We start from the raw sequence: 24,955 nt of genomic DNA on the forward strand, positions 1-24,955 counted from the left end.
TATTTAAGTACTAAAGATCTCTGCCTAGACTCAACAAACACTATATTTCTTCGAATATAATTACAGTTTTATGTATCACATCAGACTAATAAATTATTGAAATCTGCTTAAGTAAATCGGGAGTCAGAGTTGTATCTTACATGATAAATTTTAAAATGATCAATGCTTATGTAGCATTGCATTTCGTAAAATTTTATTTACTGACATCTCTGCTATCAAAACTTTATTCTCCTAACATAAAAATCTATTTAAAAAATTATATTTTGGATTACTTTTCGTAAAATTGTTTTTTTGATACCATTAAATTTTTTTTTGCGAATCAAAGTTTTCCTGACTAATCCCAAAAATTATTGTAATTTTATTGTTTTGATTTTACTTATCTTGCTATATATAACTAGTGGTTATATATATATATAACTAGTGGTCTCTGTGTCTGTTACTCTTTCACGCAAAACCTGTTCGATCGATTGAGCTGAAATTTTGCATGAACATAGCTTTTATGCACGTGGAAAGAACATAAGACTATTCCCGTTACGAAATGTTTTACCCTTTCAAAATGGTGACCGTTTTAATGGCTTGCACTAACTACCGGATTGGCTGCACCTGCCTCCGGTTACTTGACTAAAAAACATTAAAAAAAAAAAAAAAAAGAAAAAAAAAAAACAAGTTAGGTTACCTCTTCGTGGTGTTTGTCGAGTAACGCTAAGAACCGTGCAAATTGTTTTACATGTAATTTTGTTACTAAAACGACGGGTAACTAGCTATGACTACTATTTTTAAGATGAGAACCGATTATTCTGAAACTGATTATACTAGACTTACAGATCATTCAAAGTTTCAACTCCTGTACAAACCAAAATGTTACTCCGAAGAGATTACAAGAACATGACAATTTATTTAAATTGAACAGGGTTTAATTTTTATTTATCAGTATTATTCTCACAAGCATGAGTATAATGAACACAGTGGTGGTCCAGGGGGCGAAGCCCCCGGCTAGACGAGAAGGGCAAACTAAGCGAGCCCTGACTGGGTAAAATATATATATATATATATATAAATGATGGAGATACACAGAAATGAGATTTATTTTTTGTTTTTATGTTTATTGTTGGGTCACTGACTTCGTAAGCAATAAAACGAAGATCAAAGTCGATGATGTTTCGTTATAATCTGTTAATACTGCGTATAACTTCTTTTAAACACACACACACACACACACACACACATATATATATATATATATATATATATATATTAAATACGTATACATAACCCTACTATTACTATATTTTATGTACTTAACTGTTTTATTTACTTAATGTTGACCCAGGTCAAAAAGTAATATAATACATAGCAGAAAGAGAAAAGAAAAAAACATTTCAAACATGCAAATAGTATCTAAATTTGCACTATACAACAGACATGTATTCAAATAGCTAACAGACAGTCTTCTTCAACTAATACACTGGTTTTGCTTGCTATTTATAACAGGACCCACAATCCAATTCAACTTTAACTCATTCTGATCTTATTCTATCTATTCGTTCGTTCCTTGTGTACTTCTACTTACTTAACTTAACCGACTCACTTTCTCTATACCCGTAAAAGGATGTACCACTACTTCCACTAAGTCATTCAACAGCCATATATATATATATATATATATAAATGAATAATATGCTAAATGGCATCGTCACTTACTTTGGTCGCGCTTAAAACGATTGGATTAATATTTATATATATATATATATATATATATATTTGCGCGCGCGCCACGCATGTCTGTGTTCCATATTACATGCCGGTCAAATAAAAAAAAGACGATATTTATGTGATTGAATTTTATAATGCATAATTAAAATTATGCTAACTAGTCAGGTAATGTAATTAACAGTCTATCTCTCTTGTTTTTATTCTTTATTACTTTCTCTTTATTTCCTTAATTGGTTTTAATTAATAATGTAATTAATTATATTATAAGAAAGAGAAAATCTATATTGATTACTATTTTCAATCTTTTTTTTATTTAATATCCTTCTGGTAGTTTGAAGAAAAAATAAAATCAAACCTTTCAGAATTAGTAAAAAATAACGATTTAATAATTAATTTATTATTAAAAAATCATACATTTACAGAGATTTGACAGGATAAAAAAATTATAATTTAAAAATAAATTCTGCAATAACTTTGCTAATGTACAGGTGTACTTAAAATGGTGGAAATCTGGTAGAAAATTATGTCATACATTTTATAAATTAAAATGCTGATTTAAAAAATTAAGCACTCATTTTGTTCACAATAAAATTCTTAACATTTGTTTTCAAAATGTACGAGTAATATGTTAAATGTGAGGAATATCGAGTTACAAAGGTTTGAGAAATTGACATGGCCACTATTTTGAAATTTGTTCACGTTGGTAATTATGAATTAATTAGACATAGTTGTTATAAAGGGGAAATTGAAATTCTTTCATAGATCATTTATTGTTCATTTTGATACATAGAATCCGAAAAAGTTAAACCAGTCCACCATTTTAGGTACACGCTGTACATACACACACACACACACACACACACACACACACACACACCAATAATAATTCATATTATAACGTTATTTGGGATATAGGTCCTTGACCTATGTTTGTCTTTATTCTCTTTTGCTTCCACCTAAATTTTTCAGTTCTTCACACACCTATTTCCTTTCAAATCGTATATAATTATAATCTCTTCCGGCCTCTCTTTCTCTCGTTCTACTAATCCTTTTAGCACTAATTTAATCAGTCTTTCTACTCTCACGATATTGTCCCAGCCGAATCTAATTTTGAATTGTTAATTGTTCAATTAATCTTCAATCGCTTACATCTCAAATGCCTCCAGCCTTTCTTTTTCTCTTTTTTTTAGTTCCTGTGTCTCACATTTATACAGAAGTGAACTCTGAGTCGAGCTTCATTTGACGCTCCTTAAAATCTAATTCCACCTTACTACATAAAAACGGGTTTTTTATCATCTATTAAAATGTTTAGTGTAATTTTTATTTCATTTTCACTTTTACAATCTTCTATTAACATCCTGCTTAAATACTTGCACTGGTTTAATTATTCAACTTATCCATTCTTTTGTGCACATAGTTATATTGCTTTATTGTCTCCTATCCTTATTACTTTTGTTTTTTTAACATTTATTTTCATTCCGTATTATGCTATAACGTATTGTAATTGTGAATTTATCAGTTGGATTGCATGGTTCATCTAAAATGTTATGTTTCTGTAAACCTTCTTACATTGATTAGTTTCCTTCTTCTTTCATAAATTATTTTCCACTGATTCCTTCATCGTCTTCCATAATTCTTTTGTTCACTTCTTCATCATAACAGTACGTATTAAACAACGTTAAGGAAACATAACACTATTTCTTTACTCTTTTTTCTAAATCAAACCACCAATTTGTGTATCCGTACTTGTTTCTGATTAAGGTACAGATCTTTTAATTTTTCCCGTATATTCTTTTATTTTTAATATTTTCAATATCTTACCCTATTTTTAATGATCGAATGTTTATTTTTCCTATATTATAAAAAATATCCCATGGCGGATTGGTGCGTTCTTATGCCTTTCATCCAATAGGTACTTTGGGTTCAAATTCCGGAGAGATTGACATTTTCCATACACTGCAAAATTCATTCCTCATCACAAAAAATAAAGAAGCCGTAATTTATCGTTAGTTGCAGTTTTGTTGTGAATAAAAAAAATACATTTATATCAAATAAACGATACATTTTTTTACCGACTTTTCGAAGAAAAGTACGGTATTATTTTCGGTTGTTAGGATGAGAATGGATATATGGAGAACTGTGCGATGGAGCTGCAGTGTGGGAGGGTGTAGACATTGATCTCGTTCCCGAAAGCGGACCAGAACAGAGAGATATGGTATGTTTTCCTTAAAGGCTTATTAAATTTGTGAACCTGTTTCTTGATTTTTAAGTAAATCAAGAGGACGTTGAGTAAATCGAACTATAGGACAAAATTGTCGTTGCTGCGATCAACACTTGTTTTATTGATATAAGGATAGTATTTTTGATGTTTAAAGACTCGGTCAAGTAATGTTCTGAGTGAGTAGTCTAGTTGAGGTTAGATACAGGAAGCCTTTTTGTGTAAAACCTTCGGTGTTAGAGGAAGGCGCGGGAATCGCGCTTCCGCGAATCGGTTAATTTGATAGTTTAATAGTTTGATAATTTAATCGGTTAGTTTGATAGTTTAGTTGTAAGTTATGATAGATGGTCGTGGTTGGAAGATGACACACGAAGGCGATGGTAGATTGTGTAAATACACTGATTGAAATGTCTGCCGAGGCATTTGCATTGGTGGCATCCTGACAGAGGCCAAACTGAGACAGTGTTATGTTATCAAGTTTAGAGGGTCTAAAAGACGACCTCCCGTAAAGCCCTTCAGAGGTAGGAACGGAGGGGATGCTGTGGCGTCCGGGATCGTACAATACGGGTGTCTTCCCATACGGGGGTGAGGATGGTATTACTTTCGGACGCATGGTGGAATTGGGATTACATTTTGAGGTATGCGGAGTACAAAAATACGAATAACTTAAAAATGTGGTTTCCTTATATATATAAAATGTTGTGGCTCGAAAATTTTCTAGACCAACTACTAGACCATAACTGCTAGACGAAATTCAATGAAATTGAAATTTAGATATGTTATAAAAGTGTTACAATAACGTAGTGTATCTACGTGTGAAAATTTGATGAAAAGTGGTTGAGTCGTTCTTGAGTTATTTGTAAAGTTTTAGATTTGAATGGGTTGATACTTTTTCAAAAGGAAACAAAATAAAATAACAAAAATTCGATATTCTTATGCAGAACTGCGCAAGAGCTTTTTTTTTAGTTTTTTCTATAATATCACTAGGTTTTATTTTATTCAGTATTGTTTGTTTAATACAGCTTCCAGTTTAATGAAATTTTCATATTTTTATTTAGATAGTAATATTTAAAAATTAACAGTAATTAGAAGTTTATTGGAAAATTTCACTGTTAGAGATTTTGTTTTATATCATAGTTAAAAAAAAAAAAAACGGAAAATTTGCGCAATGAATAAAAAGGTTAATTTAGAATGACAGTTTAACTGGAAGTCAGACGTTACAAAAAGTTAAAAGCTATACTTTAGTTATTGTAATGTTTAGAATCATATTAGCCTTTAATAAAAATAAAATGTAATCTCCAAGATAATCGAGGTAGTATTAGACCACACAAGAAATTCCAAAGATATTTGTAATTAACTGATCAATAAAAGTGTGTTAATAACAGCATTGAGAACAGTAGTTTAGGCAATAGTTTCTTATTATCAACTGACACGTAAAACTTTTTAAACATAAAATCTTGCACATCCTATAGAATATTTAGAGCTTTGTAATTTTTATTTTACAGATCTCTAATGATCTTTAAATTTACTTCTGATCCCAATTCTTTTTAATTTAAGAAAGTTTTTTATTACATTTCCGAATACAGAAAAATGTCATTTCCTGAATCACAAAGACTGCAACAAACTTTCAAAATATGTTCTACTGATGGTAATAAAAATGAAAGTTTATATAAACATAAATTCAGAAACCGGCTTTGTTAGCGAGTGTATACTGGCGAAGGATGTTGCCCTGATTTCTGCGTCTCCGGTAAAATTAAGCAACACTGTACTTCTTGCGCTACAAATTAAGGGATAAATTTAGTGGTTTTATATGAAATCTGACATGAAAAAATGAAAAAAATAGGACCCAGATCTGTAGTTTTGATAGTTTTTGAAAAGTCTGGTGTAAAACCAAAATATTGGGGTCGACAACACACTATTTTTTTTGGCGATAAATAGCTTTGTTAAATAGTAGCTGAGTTATAGTAATATAATTCTAATATACATTAGAGGAAGGAATGTTTCTCTTACAATCTACGTTGTCTCCTTAAACATGGCTGTGACCTGAGTGAGTTAGTGCGTACTCACACTAACACGAAGAAGGAAATCAAAGACTGTTCCTTCGAAATGGATAGTCTTGTATTTATGGTTAAAATGTTTTGGAACGTCCTGGAGGAACTACTCTCGGAGGGCACGAGGACGCTAGTGGAGGCTGTGATGGTGGCCACCCAAACACCGGTGGTGATGGAATCGAGGGCCGTTCAGACGGAGGACTGTGGCTCCACTTTTGGATCAAGACGTCGCATGGACGTACGGCAAGCACTGGACAAGGGGGTGGATGATGGAGATCTTCCTCGGTTGATTCTTTATCGATGGCCCAAGGAGGCATTTGTAGCTACTGAAGTTCTTGAGATTGTTGCTGGTGCTGATGGACTAGCCTGGGTGGTGGACTTGCTTGGCACAGGGTTCGGAGTCTTGGGCTGATTCAAAGATGTTGGAGGAGATGCCCTGGGCGGGGCCGATGCTCCGGTCGGTCTCGCTGTGGGCGGGCCAGGTAGTCGCTGGTAGTACTCGGGCCGATGATCTGTCTGGTTGGACGCTACCAGTGGGTGGAATGAACATCGTGGTAGCAGTTGATTCTACCGACGGTGAGGAGCGGTTGGTCTCACGTATCTTGGAGTCCGCCAGGTTGATGTTGGCCGCAAATCCTAGAGTGTTTTTGTTGGCCTCAGGTGAATATGGAGCAATACATTCATAAGGCCGCTGAATTCTTGGCCTCAAGGAGTTCTACTAAGCTTCGTATGCATTGTGATGGGTCTTCGTTTGGGGTTAAGAGAAGTCGAGGATCTTCACATACGGGTCCAAGACACAGGAGATGTGGCTACCATGTTAAGGCAAAAAAAATAATGGACAAGGTTGAAGACCCCATGGTCACGGCGGATAGGGGCGTTCGCCGGGTACACTTACTCATTAAGGACGTTGACGCCCTTACCTCAGAGGAGAATTTGGTGCGTGAGATGCGGAAGACTGTTGGTGATTCGGTTACCATCGATGTCCTCTCCCTAAGGACGTTATATGACGAAACAAAAGTGGCAACGGTGGCGATGCCTCCTCTGTTGGTGACAGAATTATTGAAGGTTGGCCTAATTAGAGTCGGGTGGGTGTCTTGTCGGGTGTCCAGGAGATCCGATGAAGAACCTTGCTATCGAATTTGGGGTATAGGGCACCGGGTGGGGACCTGCGGCGGTCCTGACAGAAGGGAGCGATGTTTCAATTGTGGTGCATCTCCGTAAGGACTGTCCAGCGGAGGCTAAGTGTTCGCACTGCAATGTTCGTGGGCACACTCTGGAGGTCGTGGATGCAGGGCCAGCGCCCGGTAATGAATCCTGTCGTAATGGCCTTTGGGATGAATTTAGGGTTGGGACAGCCCCGGCCCCTAGGGGTGGGCCGCTTAGGTGTCCCACTCTCGATGATTAACGGGAACTCCCTTTTGTCTTCGGATTTTGGGGGGTAAAGTAAGACCGTTGTCCCGGTGTGGGATCTCTCCGGGGGTTCCTCACTAGAGGTAAGGCGTAAAGACCGGAGTCTCGGTGGGGGACCCCCTTGAGGTTCCCTCATTAGTCGCATGGTATATCACCAAAAAGCCGAGTTCCTAATGCCTGGGGGGGAACATTAGTTGTCGACGGGACAGTTTGAAGCGAAGGCTGTGTTAAGGCTGGCCCTGGTGCTGTGTTAAGGCTTAGTTGCGTATCCGACTCCCAGAGGGGATAAAAAATGATGCACTCAAAAAAAAAAAATACATTGGTAATAAACAAGTAAAAGTTATAAACAAAACTAGTGAATTTGATTCTACCCATAAATAAAATATCAAGCTCAAAGTTGACAGAAAGTAAGTAAAAACATAAGAATTTTGAAGTTTATTTAAAAAAATAGTATAGTAATATTTAGTTAGATTTAAAGATGTTTAATAAATTAATTTATTTGATTTTTAATTCGTTTTTTTTATTTTGATTGTTTATTTTTCTAAAAGGTTTATTTCTTTTTGTTTTGTAGTATTGAGCATTTTGTTTTGCTTATTATTAAATAAAATCTTCCATATTTTATTAAATCCACTAAATTAACCTCTTAATTTGGGTACCAAAAATTACAGCCTGGCCTAATTCTATTGAAGGCGCAGAAATCGGGAGGAAATCTTTTGATAGCCGACACTACCTAATGAAGCGATTCCGAATGTATTTTTTAATATACTATCTTCTTTATTTTCACTATTAGGACATGTTGTGAAAATTTGTTTACATTCTTCTTATACCCCCTATATACAATATTAATAAATAGTTCAGCAAATTACATCCTAGACTAATGAAATATTGTTTTGTTAAAACTGATTTTTATGATTTACTGATTTTTGAGTTCATTCTGTTACATATTTTTGCAGCGATCTATAGTTCTTCAGAACGAGCTTTTGTAAAAAAAAACCAAAAAAACCATAGATTTAAAGTATTTTTATTTATGTTAGAAACTGCAGACGAACCGCCCAGTTACATTTATTTATGAAATATGACACTGTAGCAAATCTTACCATGGCTGTATCTTACTATCTTAATATGGCTTGTCAAATCTTACCAAGATTCTACTTTTCGGATGAAAAGTAGAGAAGAAAATACGTTGCTACAGCATTATGGTGATTTGTGTGTTTACTATCTCGGTCATTGAAGTAAAATGAATGACTCTGCTATTTATAATTTTTGAATGTATGGTTAAAAACGATGACCGCCTCTTAGAAAAATAAATATATATTTTTTTTTTTCTTGAATTTTTACGGGCATCGACTACTAAGGTCATTAGCCCTCGTCACGTTCTTAGAAAGAAATTAGTATCAACATCAGGATCGTCATATGTAAGGGTGTAAAGGGCCTTACATTTTATTTAAAAGTACAATCTACACAGAAACATTAAGCACAACAACAAGACAAAACAACACTTATGGGGTGTAAAGGGGCCCCTTATTAAAATTTGAGATAAGGTTCTCAAAAGACCATGAAATTAAAAATACAAGATATCAATACCATTTCCTTCTTCTACGTGTCTCGTTTATAGTTTGTTTAAGCACCCTCGGGGTGACCAGAACCGCCGTTGAGCAGTATATCAGTCGCGCCAGGGCGCCGTGGCAGTTTACTCCTCCTTATAAATAAATAGGCTACAGGCATGCACCCCGCACACCCATAGCCTCGCGCCCTCAATCCACCCTTGAGGATCCCCCATGCCATCATCGGAACACCCCTAAGACGGAACCTCTTTCTGAAGTCCTCATATATGGTACAGTCTTCTATTAGATGCTTGACTGTCAATGTTTTATTACAAACACCGCACATTGGTCTCTCTTCGCCGGTTAACAAATATGAATTTGTTAATCGCGTGTGACCGATTCTAAATCTGGTCACAGCTGCTTGTTCTCGGCGAGTCAACTTCACGTCGCTTTTCCATTTATATGGAGAAGTTTTAACTGAGTTTAATTTTGTATTTAAACTCCTCCATTCAGTATTCCACTTGTTTTTAACTATGTTAGTTAGACAGTTTTTAACATCTGCCACTCGTACAGGAAATGCATCCAAATCATCGCAGACTGGTGCCTTTCTGGTAGCTTCGTCTGCGCTCTCATTACCTGTAATACCAGCATACCCTGGAGTCCATACAAATACGCATCGCTGTCCTCGTTGATTTAAAACGTATAAAATAGACAGGATGTTTGAAATTAGGACATCCTTAATGTTTTTGTTCCGAATTGCAACAAGTGCACTTAGAGAATCGGAACAAATTAGCACTCTCTCTTCGCAATAATGTTTGTGAAGCGAAGAGATTGCTGAATGGCAGTAAGTTCTGCCGCATAAACACTGGCCATATCTGGCAGTTTCCAACAATGAGCTTCTCCATTTACATATATGGAGCATCCAACACCATGTTCGGTTTTAGAACCGTCAGTATAAATTCTAATATGTTCTTCGTAACTACTGACGGTTGCCAAAAATTCCTGTTGGATGATCACTGCTGGCTTCTTTTTTATTTCTCCCTGAGAGAGATCCAACATTGTATTTACAGCTGGCAAAAGCCATGGCGGTATTTCTCTTGTGGAAATTGCTATTGTATCTGGAATAGCAATTTCGTATTTTCTTCTTAATTCCGTGGTACCTAATTCCGGCTGGTCTGGAATAGGTAGCACGACGTTCGTGTAATGCAGCCATGGGATGATTCGTAAACAATTTATTATTTATATGAGCAGGGAAAGCCCATATATTTGCTGCATATCTTAACAAGAGGATCTCTCTTCTATAATGTAGTGGTATTATTCCGGCTTCGGACATTAGACTTGTCGCCGGACCTGTGCGGAAAGCGCCTGTCGCATATCTAATTCCGCTATTATGAATTACGTCTAAATTTCTTAAATGCGACTTCCTAGCGGATGAATATACAATACATCCGTAGTCTAGTTTCGATTGAACCAATGCCTTATACAGTCTCAATAATATCTCTTTATCTGAGCCCCAATTGATATTCGATAAACATTTGATAATGTTTAGGGTTTTTTTGCATCTAACACTCAAGTCCTGTATGTGTAATCCCCACGTAAGGGATTTATCCAATACTAGTCCTAAAAGTCTCACGTTGTCTTTATATTGTATTGGATCATTTCCGATTGTCAACGGAGGACTTTGATGAGGAATTCTCTTCCTACAGAAGTGTACAGAGCAGTTTTTTCTGGTGAAAATTGGAACCCATTATTCCTCGCAACTTCATTTAGAGCGTTGATCGCTCGTTGCAATTTGTATTTCACCATATCAGTCTTGTTGCTGACATACACAATTACCAAATCATCAATATAGACGCTTTTGCTGATTTCTACTGAAGTGGCTAATATCAGTTTATTAATGGCGATCATAAACAAGGTACCGCTCAACGACGAACCTTGTGGTATGCCATTTTCCAAGATTTTTATTCGTTGTTGACACGTACTTGGAAAGTACGGTCATTCATATAGTTGCTCAATAAGATTGGCAGTTTGCCACGAATGCCCCATTCATGTATCTGGAGCATTATACCATGACGCCAGGTCATATCGAAAGCCTTCTGAAGATCAAAGAATACTCCGACACAATGCTTCCTTGTAATAAAGCTGTTATATATAACGTTCTCGAAGTTAATCATTTGATCAGTGGTAGAATGGTATTGACGAAAACCTGCTTGATATGGTGATATCAGGTTTTCTTTTTCCAAAACCCAAACGAGTCGATTATTGATCATTTTTTCGAATATTTTTCCCATAGCGCACGTCAAGGAGATGGAACAACATGAGCTTTTTTCCACTGCTGCGGGGACATTCCATCCCGCCATATTTGATTATACAATTCTAATAATCTGCGTTTTGCAGTGGTATTCAGCTGCTTGATCATATTATAATAGATTTCATCCGGACCAGCAGCTGTGTTGCGTGCTTTTTCCAACTCTTTCACAAATTCTTCCATTTTAAATGGTACATTATATGAGTAATTATACTCAGTTCTAAAATTTAGTAGACCTTCAAGTTGTTCTTTTTTGGTCCGAAAACCTTCTCCGTAGTTGGCCGTTTTGCTGGCCTTCTCGAAGTGATTGGACAGTAGCTCTGCGATTTCATTTGGAGTGTCCTTAATTCTATCTTCATCTTGAAGGCTAGTTATGAGCGCAAAATATTTCCGCCCACAAATCGCCTTCACTTTCCTCCAAACATCTGATGCAGTACTGGTTCTGTCAATAAATGACACGTGTTGCTCCCAGGAAAGTTTCTTCGAGTCTACCATGAGACGTTTTGCATACGCCCTGTATTTCTTAAAGGCAATAAGATTTTCTGAGGTAGGGCGTTTCTTAAAGGCGTTATACACCCTTTTCTTTCTTTTTATAGCTTCACTTATTTCATCGTTCCACCATGGAACGGGGTTCTTCGTAAGTTTCCCAGATGTTTTGGGAATAAATCTCGATGCCGACTCAAGTATCGTATTTGTTATAGCGTCGACATCGTCCCCATAACTCCAGTTGTTTCAGGGAGTATCGTTCTAGCTGTGAAGCTCGTCCAATCTGCCTTTTCAAACAACCATCTTTTAGAGATGGGATATATTTTTCTTATAACATCACTTACAATTTGCACCGGGAAATGATCACTTCCATGCAAATCATCTAAAACATGGAAGCTGTACCTCGGTGCTATCGATCCGCTTATGATTGCAAGATCTATACCGGACGTCGATCCATCTCTGGCATTGAAAAAGGTTCCTGACCCATCGTTTAAAACCATAAGTTCAGAATTCATCAGGAACCTTTCCAATTCTCTTCCACGGGGATCTACTCTATCCGATTCCCAAAGAGGATTATGAGCATTAAAGTCATCCACCAGTAAAACAGGTGGGGGAAGCTCACAAATTAATCGTGCTATGTCATCCTCCTTCCAATCAAAGTACGGCAGGTATATGCTGCAAACAGTGACCTGTAGCGGACGCTTCATTCTAACCGCGACCGCTCGTAGGTTTGTATTTAGATCAACAGCTTCGGCGGTAGCTCTGGTCGATGTTAATATGGCTACTCCACCTCTAACTCTTACATTTGGCGGTTGATCTGGCCGAAATATATCATATCCTTTTAATTTAAAATTTTCATACCGGCTGAAATGTGTTTCTTGCAGACATATACAAATCGGATCTACATCATGTACCAAGCGTTGGAGGTCATGGATGTTTGAAAAACATCCATTGATGTTCCATTGTACTATCGACTCGCTGATTTTAAATTAAATTATAGCCTAGGTTTTCCTTTCGGCCATCCTTTTTTTATTTTTTTATCCATATTGCGAACAACATCGTGTTCGCGGAGAACGTCGTCGCCCGTATAGCTTCCAGTCACCGAATCGGAGACAACAGAAGCTGCCGAGGATGACGGGCATGGATCGGCGCCGGTTTCAGGCGCCGATTGAGAGGCGGCTACCTGGCCGACCCCCGACACGGGAGAAGCACTGGTTACCGCCTGTGGAAGGGGGGACACTCGCCCCCCTGTGAGTTTTTTTTTTGCTTTTGAGGCTTAGAGGCCACTTCAGTTACCTTAGCAGTCCGTTATGGAGTGCTAAGCACTCCATAACGGACTGCTAAGCAATCACTTCCTTCTGATCATCTAATATCTCACTAAGACGGACTTGAACTTCTGGTTTTAACGTCCGTTTTCTTTTGGTCAGGAGCAACTTTCTGTTTTGAAGATGTATCTGCATGAGCCTGTACAATTATTCTTGGCTTAATAGCTTCTTTGCTGCTGAAAGGCTTCATTTTATTTTCAATGATCCTTTTAATTAAGCCAGCCAAAGTAGGCGCAAGTTTGTTAATGATTGCATTCTCATCAACAGCAACTGGAGCAGGAGCAGGAGTAGCAGCTGCTGCCTGAGCATAGGTTGTTGCTCTAGGTCTGCGGGCATTCATAATCTTCTTTGATTCGAAGTAGCTGACCTTTTGCAGTGTTTTTACTTCCTGCACAGCTACTTCGTCTTTGTATATAGGACAGTTCCTGGATCTACAAGAATGCTGTCCTTTGCAGTTAATACAAGTAGGAGGCTCCTTACATGGCTCTCCTTCATGTACTTCGTCACCGACCACGCATATTTGTGGTCTCTCACACCTAACAGCGGTGTGGCAAAAGCGTTGGCACTTAAAACATCGCATTGGTTGCGGGAGAAATGCTCGCACGTCTAATCGGTGTATGCCCGCTCTTATCTTCTCCGGCAAAGTTGGCCAGTTAAAAGTAAGAACATGAGAGGCTGATGGTAGGACTTCGCCATTCCTTCTCATGTTCAATCTCCGACACTCTAATACTCCTTGCGGTGCTAATTCTTCGACAATTTCCTGCTCCGTGCAGTTAAGAAGATCCCGACAGACCACAACACCCCTTGAGGTGTTGAGCGTGCCGTGGGGATCGACGCGTACAGCAAAATCTCCTATCTTTTGGAGCCCTAGGATCTTCTGAGACTGTGCATCATTCACAGTCTCCACATTAAGTCCATTAAAGGTTTTTCTTATTTCCTTTACAGGGCCTCCAGCGCATTTAGTTATTTCTCGAGCAATGAGAAAAGGACTCACTCTCGAGAAATTACCATCCTCCTTTGTAATGACCAGATACTTAGTCTTTGGAACATTACTATTCTTGAAAAAAGCTTTATGTAAGCTTTTTCTAGCTTCACCTTCAATTTTCTTAAACTCTACACTCTTTCTCCGTTTTGCCTCAGGCGAAACAGCCGGTTCTAGACGAGGGTGTTTACGTGAACCCTCTGCCACGTTTGGTTGTTCAGCTTGCATGAACATTTGATCCCTTTTGTAGTAAGGCTAGCCGCCGGGGTACACCCCCACTCCAGGGCTACCAACCCTGGAGGTCCGTTCCGGTACTCCTGTGGAACCGGCATATGTCTTGGCAGAGAGCGGATGCGCAGTCCCTGCACTGACTCCAGGCCTTACACACCGACGTTTTCAGGGCTCCCATGCCCTGAAAAACATGGGCATCCTAACTACATGCTTGCCATCGCGGGGGGCATGTGGACAGCGAAAGGCCTCCGTTACACCTGCAAATAACTTCGACCGTGACCGCCACATAGCCAGCTCTAATGGTGGTATGAATCCATTTCCAAATCGTTTGTTTGTTTGTACCTGCAGGATATGGATCCTGAAAAATCCACCTGAAAAATCCTGAAAAATTGACCGAAAAATCCAATCCGTCTGGTGACCTGAAGTTGGAACCAGGTCAAAAGTAAGAAGCATAACTGAGGAATTTACTCGGAAGCCCATTAGCCAGCTATATGTATTGTACGTAAGCACAGCTGTTTCCGCCCTGGACGTGGAACGTAGATGTTGTGTTCCGGACGTGGGGATTACCTACCTCAGGGCAATATATTTTATTTTTAACTTTTTTAACAATTTTTTTATTTTTTAACTGAGAATGTACAAGACTACACTTCATTTACACTCATACATATCATCCTCATTCATCCTCTGAAGTATTATCTGAACGGTATTTACCGGAGGCTAAACAGGAAAAAAGAGAGAGAGAGAGGGCAATATATTTAAATTAAAAATAAATTAAATATATTTAAATTATTGGTATTGTAATATTTATGTTATAATACTAATAACTGCTGAAGAGTATTTTAATTTTTAAATTGATAGTACACTTTTAAATGGATGTTAGTATTTTATGTATATAATTTATTAATATTTTTAAATATATGTTTTGAATGTATAATATATTTGAACTTTTAACAGGAAACATTAGGATTCAATTTATTAGAAAATGTATTAAAAGATAATTCTTTTTCGTTGCAGGTAGGAGAAAATTTGTGACGTTCAAAATATTTAACCGATATAAATATAATAATTAAGAGGTAAAAGGTAATTTTATTTAGTAATATATTATTAATTTTATAACATTGTTTAAAAATTTATATTTAAAAACACATTTATATTCAAATATTTGTATTTTAATAAATTAACAATTAATCCATCTTACCTTATCTGATATGTACTCTATATCCTTGCAGCATACTAGCAGGGCCGGGACAGTCATGACTGTTTTAACATTTTTTAATTTTAATTATGATTTTTTAAACGTCTGACTTTAAATGTATTAATTATGATTAAATCCCGATGATGGTTTCCAAGTAAGCCGAAAGATCTAGAGTAAATATAAACGTGCTGGTAAGGTGAATTAATTGTTAATTTATTCATTTAGTATATCAACGGTACCGTGATTGAGAAATTAGTTCTATTTGATTTATTGCATGTTTTGTGATATTTTTAAAAATATTTATCTAAAACTTATAAAATATGTACACAAAAATTTACAGGTATTGTACACGAATCGTATATTGTTTAAATTTTAAATCTTTTTACTTCTTGTTGGTATACACTTGTAATAATGATCAAATCGGTTTACTGAAGTTGCTATATATTTTAATTCAGTGCAAGAGGAAACATTTATCCTAGATAAATCAGTAAATAAACAGTAATAATAGAGATAAATCAGTTAAATAATCAGTAATACAGATAATGTACTATAATTTTAATTTTAAGTTTGATTTAAGTACGGTAATAAAAAAATTTTATTATAATTATAAAAATACTAGAACTTTCTAGAAAACTGCAGGTTTTCTAAACATATAAAACTAGTTTTGTGTATTTAGCAGTTTCTAGATTCCTTTGGGTACTATATGGAAAGTTATATGTCTTCTATTTGTATTTTTAGTAGAAATTCCTCAACTGTTTTTTTTTTACTGGCTTTTCGAAGAAAATTACGGTATTACATTCGGTCGCATGGTGATTGGGATACATATTCTAATGGGTTTTTGTTTTGTTTATATATATATATAGCCTTTGTATAAAATTTTATGGCACGAAAGATTTGATGAAGATTGGTTGAGTTTTTCTTGAGTTATTTGTAAAATTTTACATTTTCAAAAGGAAGGAAAAAATAAAATAACGAAAAGTCGGTCTTCTTGTCGGAACTGCTCAAGAGAGTTCTTAATTATTAAATTAATAGTACAATTTTAAATAGATGTTAGTATTTTATGTACATTGTAAGTATACACATGATAAGGGTATTAAAAACTTACATACCGATTCTGTCATTATTTTTATTTTTACAATGCTCATTGCTTTAGGCAGCTAGAGCAAATTAGTTGGGGTATTTAAATTCAAAACGAGGAAATATAAATAAAAATTTTGTTTGAAAGATGTTCTGTAAACGAAACAATAATGTTTGGTTTAATAATAAAATTTTGTATTTCGTCTAATAAACCACTTTTATTAGTCATTTGTTGCAACTCCATGTATTGAGTATGGACACTGTCAGCGGAAAGACTTTCCAAATATTTATTTATTATAAATTTATTTAATGAAATATAGAAAAAATAATGACTGCATTTATGACGAAAGAATACCCATTGTTGGAATTTATAATGTAATCTAGTTGCAATAGATAGCAAATATTATTTCCTTGTGGATGAATAATTGATATTTGTAAATAAAGATTGTATTAAATACTTTATCTCAGTTTAGTCGATATACAGAGTGTATCACGAAGTTCTCTCGAAACTTTCATACCTATTCTATTCGTGAAAATAATGTAAAAAGTACTTTATAAACATAAATCCTAAAATGCTTTGTTTCCAAATTACGGATAGTGAAAGATTTCGCTCAGATTTCAATTACTCAGGTGAAATGAGGTCTTAGGGAATTTTTTCGGACGTTAATTAATAAGGAAAATTAGTGATTTCTTATGGTTTTTGACCTGAAAAATTGAATAAAATAGGTCCTAGAACTGTATCTCTAGTAGTTTTTGAGAAATCTGGGGTGAAAACCAATAAATTAGGGTTGAAAATCCTGTTTTTTTATGTTTGACGTACAATAACTTTGTTAAAAGTGCAATAAATATATAAAAAGCTTAAAGCAACCTTGTAGAGAAATTAATGAACAAAATGGTGTAAGATAAGTTGAATTAAACAAAGAAAATTTTGAATATTTTCTAGAAACAGTACGTTACTTCATTTGTCAGAAAAGTATTTAATGTAAACAAAAACCACATTCATTTTTGCTGATGTGAAAAATTTGCAAAATGAAATTTACTATTAAAATTCTTTTTAAAACTGGAAATTACACAATATTTGTAAAATAAAAATAAATAAACAAATATTACTTAGATAATAATTTTTTTATTAATGGTAGAAATACAATAAATTATCTGTAAAATTATTATTTCAAAGTTGGCAATAAAATAACAACAGCTGATCAACAATGCACAATGCTGTATTAGTATCTAAATCATTATATAAGGTACAATTAGTATATCGGGTACTGTGAACTGTGCTGTCGTCTCATCGCATCCGTAATGCGGATAATTAATTCCTCACGAGAGTATATTTTTCTTTTGTATTCAGTATTTTTCATCAATCCCCAGACGCAAAAATTTAAAGGTGTTAGATTGAGCGATCTTGGTGGCCAGTTATGTGGATCTCCATGAACGGTCCATTTCTTGGGAAATGATGATGTAAGTGAATGGATACGGCACGAGAAGTGGAGAAGCGCATCATCGTGTAGGAAGTATACTTTGCGTCTCAGCGCTAGACGAATCTTCAAGCAGATGTAAGTTTGAAGTGAAATAAAAGAAAGATACTTATATTTCAATTTATTTTTCAGTTCTTTAAACTGCGAGCATTCTCAACGTTCAGCTTTTTGTTAAGAAAAGTTAACAATATTAGATTCTTCTACATTAGATCAGCTCTTTCGATAGTTTGCTAGAAATCTATTTTACGTCTACGTAAAGCAACTTTACTGAAATCAGCGGAGGTTCCCGCCCGAATTACAAAAGAATTTTTTAATTCTGCTTAATTTCAAAATCCTTTTCCATTTCCTTTTTATTGAAATTACAAAATAATGTACGTGTACCATCATAATATGAATATATCAAATACAGTGCTAAAAAATTAATCTCCTAACTTCACTGAAAGCCAAAATAACAATCTTTTGCAGTCATATTGAAACCAACCATCGGAAAAATTTAAAAAAATTAAAAAAATAAAATTTTATTCTTAAATGTAGTTTAACTCAATTTTTTTTGCACGTTAATAAAGTTATGAGAAATAAAATTACATTGCTATAAATCAGATAAAAAAAGCTCACAAAGTATTACATGACTTTCCTGCCTACGTCGGTTGAAGTCATAGCTTTTACCTTTTCAAGTCATACCTTGCACAGCTTTTATTACGTTACATTGTTATAAGTAATTATTTTTACATTCATTATTATATAATATTAAACAATAATAATGTTATAATTATTAACCTACTAGTATACACATATATTATTCATTTATAGATTAAGTTTAAAAAATTTGCATAAATAATATTTCCACTAAATCTAACAACCCTTTCAATAAAAGCTAAAGTAAGAAAAATAAATTTTAAAAAAACTTTTCTACATTTTAGGTCCAAGGTCATAAATTAAAGAAATTGTCGATATTTCTTGATAGCTTTATTTATGAAATAAAAGTTTCAAAACATTTTTGAAAAATATTCAAACCGAAGGGAGATAAAACGAAAGAACAAAAACCATATATGTTCAATTTTAAAAGTGAATCGATTTTTTGCAAAGTTTTTTGGATTTTTTATATATGCATTGTAGGTAACAAATTTCCTTTAATAAATTTATCTTTAAAATGCCTCTGAAGAAAATCGAAATTCGTTTTTTCGCGATATCCCTCCCCATTAAAGAAATTTTGAAAAAGTTAATATGATCAATGAGTGCTCCATAATAGAAATATTTGAACCAAATTTAAAGAAAGTTGGTTTGGTCAATCTGAGATATAAGGCCGAAAACATTGCGACACACATACAGAACGTATGAGAAATTATATGTAAAATACATTGTTTTTTTTTTGGTCTAGATGAACTAGATTGACCCTAAAACGGAAAGATTTTGAAAAAAACCGATACCCCATTTTTGACATAATCAACATTTTTTCCCCTTTAATATAGTAATTCTAGCGAAATTCGCCGAGAAAGTAAAATGAGATACTTTTTGTAGGTAATTTGCAGTAATTCGTAACGTTTTACTTTTTAATAAATTGAAACTCTACAGTAACGTATTAATGAAAGAACGTGCAATACAATATACAGAACTTAAATTTTTTGATCAATTTGTTCATAATATATAATTTATCCAATATAACTTTGTTTTTTTTGCAAGACTATTCCAATAGGAGTTTCATTTGTAAAAAAAAAAGATGAGCTAAATTTAGATCAACAGTATTGAAAAAAATCTCTTTTGTTATTGGTATTAAAAATCGTATATAATGTCCAATGCTTTTTACTCTATACAATTTAACAATAGAAAGAAAAACAGGATACTACAAAATATTAACCAATATCACTACCATTACATAAAACGTAAGTTTGATCAGCGAATACTCATTCTCTCTCTCTCTCACACACTCACTCTCTTTCTACCTTTCTCTCTCTTCCTCTCTACACGCATGCGCCGTGTATATGTATATATATATATATATATATATATATATATATATATATACACGCACGAGTATATTTCCTATATTCTTTTACTATATGTTCAGTCAATTCTATTGAAGAGTTGCTAATATAAAATTGTAACAGCTTTATACTATACGTATTTGGTTGAATTATGAGATAATATATTGTTATTTTAAATTTATTATCAACATTTAATCTATTTGTTTACTTACTAATTTTACCGCTGAGTTTATTTTACTCTTTTATCTTCTTTACAAAAAATATTAAGAGATGATGTTTGAAATCCTTAATTGGTTTTATGTATTGTTCTGTTTTCAGTTCGATTATTTTTACTTTCCTGGCATCATAGCTCTAGAATTATACTATAGAAATGAGAATATGACAATCGGTCAAAATATGGGGTACGGGTATTGAATTTCTCGACGTTTCATGATCTAGGAACCCCCTCGCAAAAAAGGGGGTAATATTCGTAAGTAATTGTATATGTGTTGACGTGTTTGAAGTTTAATTACTTTTGACTGGATTAACCGATTTTGATGAAATTTTATAGACTCGTGTAAATGAGGCAATTTTTTGGTAAAATTTTGGGGTCAATAAATCCAGTGATGGGGGATAATTTTCTCAACATTTTACAAACATAACTCCACTTTATATAAACTCCAGGACATGCGCGTATCTTAACCATTTTTAAAAAAATTTCCCCAAAAATTCCCTCTTACCCAAAAATCGAAAATGCTCTTGTTTTATTTATTGCACATTTAAATTTTTTTTTTTTAATGTCTTTCTAGGCATAGTAGAAGTGCAAGCGGCTCAGAAACGACTATGGAACATATGTTGTGGGCGGGGGAGCAGATCAAAGTTAAAAAATACCGATTTATTGAATTTTTCGAAACTTCTTTTGTTTTATTTAAACTTTTAATAATATTAAAGGTGTAACTTTTATAATAATAAAATATAAAATATTTTATAATAATAATAAAATAAATGTATAAATTTATTTATTATAAATATTATAATAAAATATAACGATAAAATTTCTTCATAATTTACCCCCCACTTCCAAAAAAGAATGTAAGCTTTTATTGGTTGTACAATTCAAACGTAGAAAAATCAAAAACATTTCTTAGAAGTTGTTGAGGTAGGGGAACAGAAAAAAATACCGATTTTTTAAAACGTTTTCGTTTATTTAAACATGTAATTATAATTTTACAATAAAACTTCGTAATTAATTACCCACCATCCAAAGAAGAATTTTTAGCAACTTTTCACATGTATAATCAATCATATTTTTCCTAAATAAGAATAAATTACCAATGCCAGGAAAGTATTAAAATTTCGTTGTTAGCTTTTTTTAATTCGATTTGTCAATATTTTATATTTTTACTCCCAGTTATTAAATGTTTAATTGGGATTGATTTTTAAATGTACCCTTCCAGATGTCAAGCGTTAATATATTCGATTATATTTCCGTTAAACATAATGTACATAAGTCCCATCTAACCTACTTGGTGCATTTTTAATCAATTTAAATAACGTAGACCTTTACAATTTTATATATACTCGTGCGTGTACACACATACATACACAGAGAGAGAGAGAGAGTGAGAGAAAGAGATTGGGTGAGAGAGATTAAAGTATGGAAACACGGCTGCTTATTTCAAATTAAGGGATACTAGGAGGAACATAGTTACAAAATTACTTCTTTATGATGTGTTTGAAGTTTTTTCCGTCATCTTGATCCGCCACACTGATTCAAACCTTTTTTAGAAACACGGACATGTGATACGATTTTATTAAAACTTTTATGAGAAAAACGATAGCGAAGAATATTTCTTCGATTTTGATTTGCAAGCAATCAAAGTTGCGAAAACGAAAAATTATGGTAGTAATAAAACGAGGTAACTCCACCTCCGCATAGTAACTTTTTATGTATCACGGAAACTGTACATAACCGAAAATATACTTCATTTGTACTGGAAAGCAAAAATTTGAACAGTACAACTTAATTCTACAATACGTATTAATTTAGTGACCGTCAAATACTATACGTGTATGTTGACGGAAACCAAAATGAGAAGTTAATCACTTGCATTGTTGGAACGTAGTACAAATTTCGCAGTTGTAAAGTAACAGTTGGTCTCATTCTCTGAATCTGTGATACTTTTTGTAAATTTCAAAATTTTTTAAATTGCATACTTTTTTTTTTAATTTATTGTATTAAATAATTTAAGATGCAAATTATTAGTTATTGTGTATTATTAATATTATATATTATTATTCATTATTGTGAAGGCTGTCATTATTAAAGTTTGAGCCATTATTTCCAACATTAACTGTTGAAAATTTGTTATTGGGTGAAATTCTGAGGATAATACAAAATAAAAAGTTTACTTTAGAGCGTTTTACCTGGTTTTATTACTTTCACAATTTTGCCGATTTTGCAACTTTGATTGCTTATAACTCGAAGGTATTTATCGAAAAACGGTTATTCGATCGTTTTTCTGCTAAATCCTTACATTAAAATAATATATTACATGTCCATCTTCCTATTTATAATTACGAAAGTTCGATCTAATATGGCAGATGGATGAACAATTTTAATCAGACCATAAAGTAGTATAACCTTAGTAACTATGTAGATCTGCACATCTTTCTACCCACTAGCACCCCTCAGTTTTGAAATATGAAGCCATTTCCACATTTTAATATGGCTCTGCATGTGTGTGTGTATATATATATATATATATATATATATATATATATATATATATATAATGCATGTATATTTTCTTTTTTTGCCTTATTCTTCACCGAATGAAAAGATTTGTCGGTGATTTAAAAAAAAATTCTCTTGCGTAGAACTGTGCAAGAAGACCGGCTTTCCGTTAATGTAATTTTATTTTAACATTTTTTTAATTTGGTTTAATATTGCTAAGAATAGATACCACAGATGAAGAATAGTCAACGTTCCAACTTGCAACACAACTTAACGAGCAATGTTTCTAATTTGCCCCGCTCATATTTTTCCAAACTTAAATTGAGCATATCTGAAAATAACTCTACAAATCTTCATAAAATGCTCACGTGCACAACTACAGGCACACTACTACAGCATATCTAAATTTTAATAAAATTGATGCAGTAGTTTTGGAGATTTTTGAGCCACAAAAATTTATACATAAACCTTTTTTTTCTTGTTTTTTTCTCAGTGAGTCAGAGGATCCTCATTTTCGGGTATAATGCCGGGCTCGCTAATAGGTTTTGCAAGATGTTACTAAGAGCGTGTATTATACATAAAGCTATAAATAAATAAATAAACTCCAATTTATGTGAATAATATTTTCGTACTTCTCATACCTCAAAAAGTAAAAAAATATTTCCCCCCCCCCCGCCGCTAACGCTCCCACCATGTGACCAAAAGTAATACCACTTTTCTTCGAAAGGTCGGTAAAAGAGTTAATGTTGATGATTTGGAGGCATAAGCGTCTTTTACCGACTTTTCGAAGAAAAGTATGGTATTTCTTTTGGTCACATGGTGGGATAGGGATTACGTTTTGAGGTATGATGAGTACGAAAATATCATTTCCTTAAAATGGCGTTTCCTTATATATTTATTTATATATATATGTCTGAAATTTTATAGCTTGAAAATCTCCAAAATTACTTAATCAATCTCACTGAAATTTAAGTATGCTGTGTTAGTGTATCTGAATTTGCGCATGTGAAAGTTAGATAAATAATGGTTGAGTGGTTCATGAGTTACGCTCAATTTAATGTCCAAATAATATTTCAGGTTATATTGACTATGTAGTGCTGTATTTCTCATACGTGCTTATGCAGTGAATAAGTTGAACATGGTTTTATTTCTTAATTATAGTGCTTTATTGACGTGTAACTATTTTATTTATTTATTTTTTGTAGAATTTTGGATTAGAATGAGTTGGTACTTTTTCAAAAGGAAACAAAATGAAATAATGAAAAGTCGGTCTTCTTGCGCAGAACTGCTGAAGAATGTTTTTAATTGATTGTGGTTGTCAATGTGTACAGTTGGATTGTCTTAGTGTTATGATGATTAGCATTAAACCATTCTAATATTCAAAGTACGTATTTCTCTTGATCCTAAGGAAATTACTTTGAAAATTTAAATTATACAAGTAGATACATATTACTGCATTCCAAACAGCCTAAGCTCATTTTTAGTAGCAGGTTTCTTAACGTTTTTCCCTTCATATTTTATATTATTTTTATAATCTCTAGTGGCTCATGATTTTTGGAGGTCTACCCATTATTTACTTTTTAAAAATAAGTATATTAACACTAAATTTTTAAAAAGAAATAATAATCAATTGGCAAAAACTGCCACGAAAATAATTGTTAATTTCTTTAAATTTCTGCTCTTTGAAGTGACACCAAATTATAAATTTCTAAGTTGGTGATTGTAACTTGGACTGACTTCGTAAGTTAGAAATATAAAGTGAAATTGAAAAAAAAAAATATTTGCCTATTTTAGGACGGTTTTGACCTTTTTGTTAAAGAAAATATATAGACCATATCTACGTCATTTTATACCATTTTATACCATTTAATCACAAAACAACAGCGGGATCGATTTTAATGAATCTTTCATAAGATGGTAAACATGAGTGAAATATGTTTTACCTTAGAAAATATTTGTTTAATGAAATATTACTTCCCCCTTTTATTACGCTTTTATGAAATATTTTTAAATGAATTATTCGGGAAGAAAAAGATAAAATTAAAAATACTAAGTAAAGCACATTTACAATTTGTTTAGTAGCATTGCTAGAAATGAGTCTCTATCCTTCTTGTGTTTAAAAGAGCAACTCTTTCTTGACTTAGTTTGTTCAGAATTCGTTAAACAAGTCAAATGAAAAAAAAAAAAAAAAAATTAACTTGTAATATTTTAAATATCTTTTATAGAAAACTTAATATTT

At 33.6% G+C, this 24,955-nt stretch overlaps 1 protein-coding gene across 1 annotated transcript in view; it reads left to right on the forward strand.

The window, feature by feature from the left end:
• LOC142322689 (guanylate cyclase 32E) overlaps positions 1 to 24,955 on the forward strand; it is an 857,649-nt gene that overhangs the window by 141,445 nt on the left and 691,249 nt on the right. The window lies entirely within an intron of this gene.

The sequence above is a fragment of the Lycorma delicatula genome, chromosome 4, assembly GCF_047948215.1.
Source record: "Lycorma delicatula isolate Av1 chromosome 4, ASM4794821v1, whole genome shotgun sequence".
Taxonomy (NCBI): Eukaryota; Metazoa; Arthropoda; class Insecta; order Hemiptera; family Fulgoridae; genus Lycorma; species Lycorma delicatula.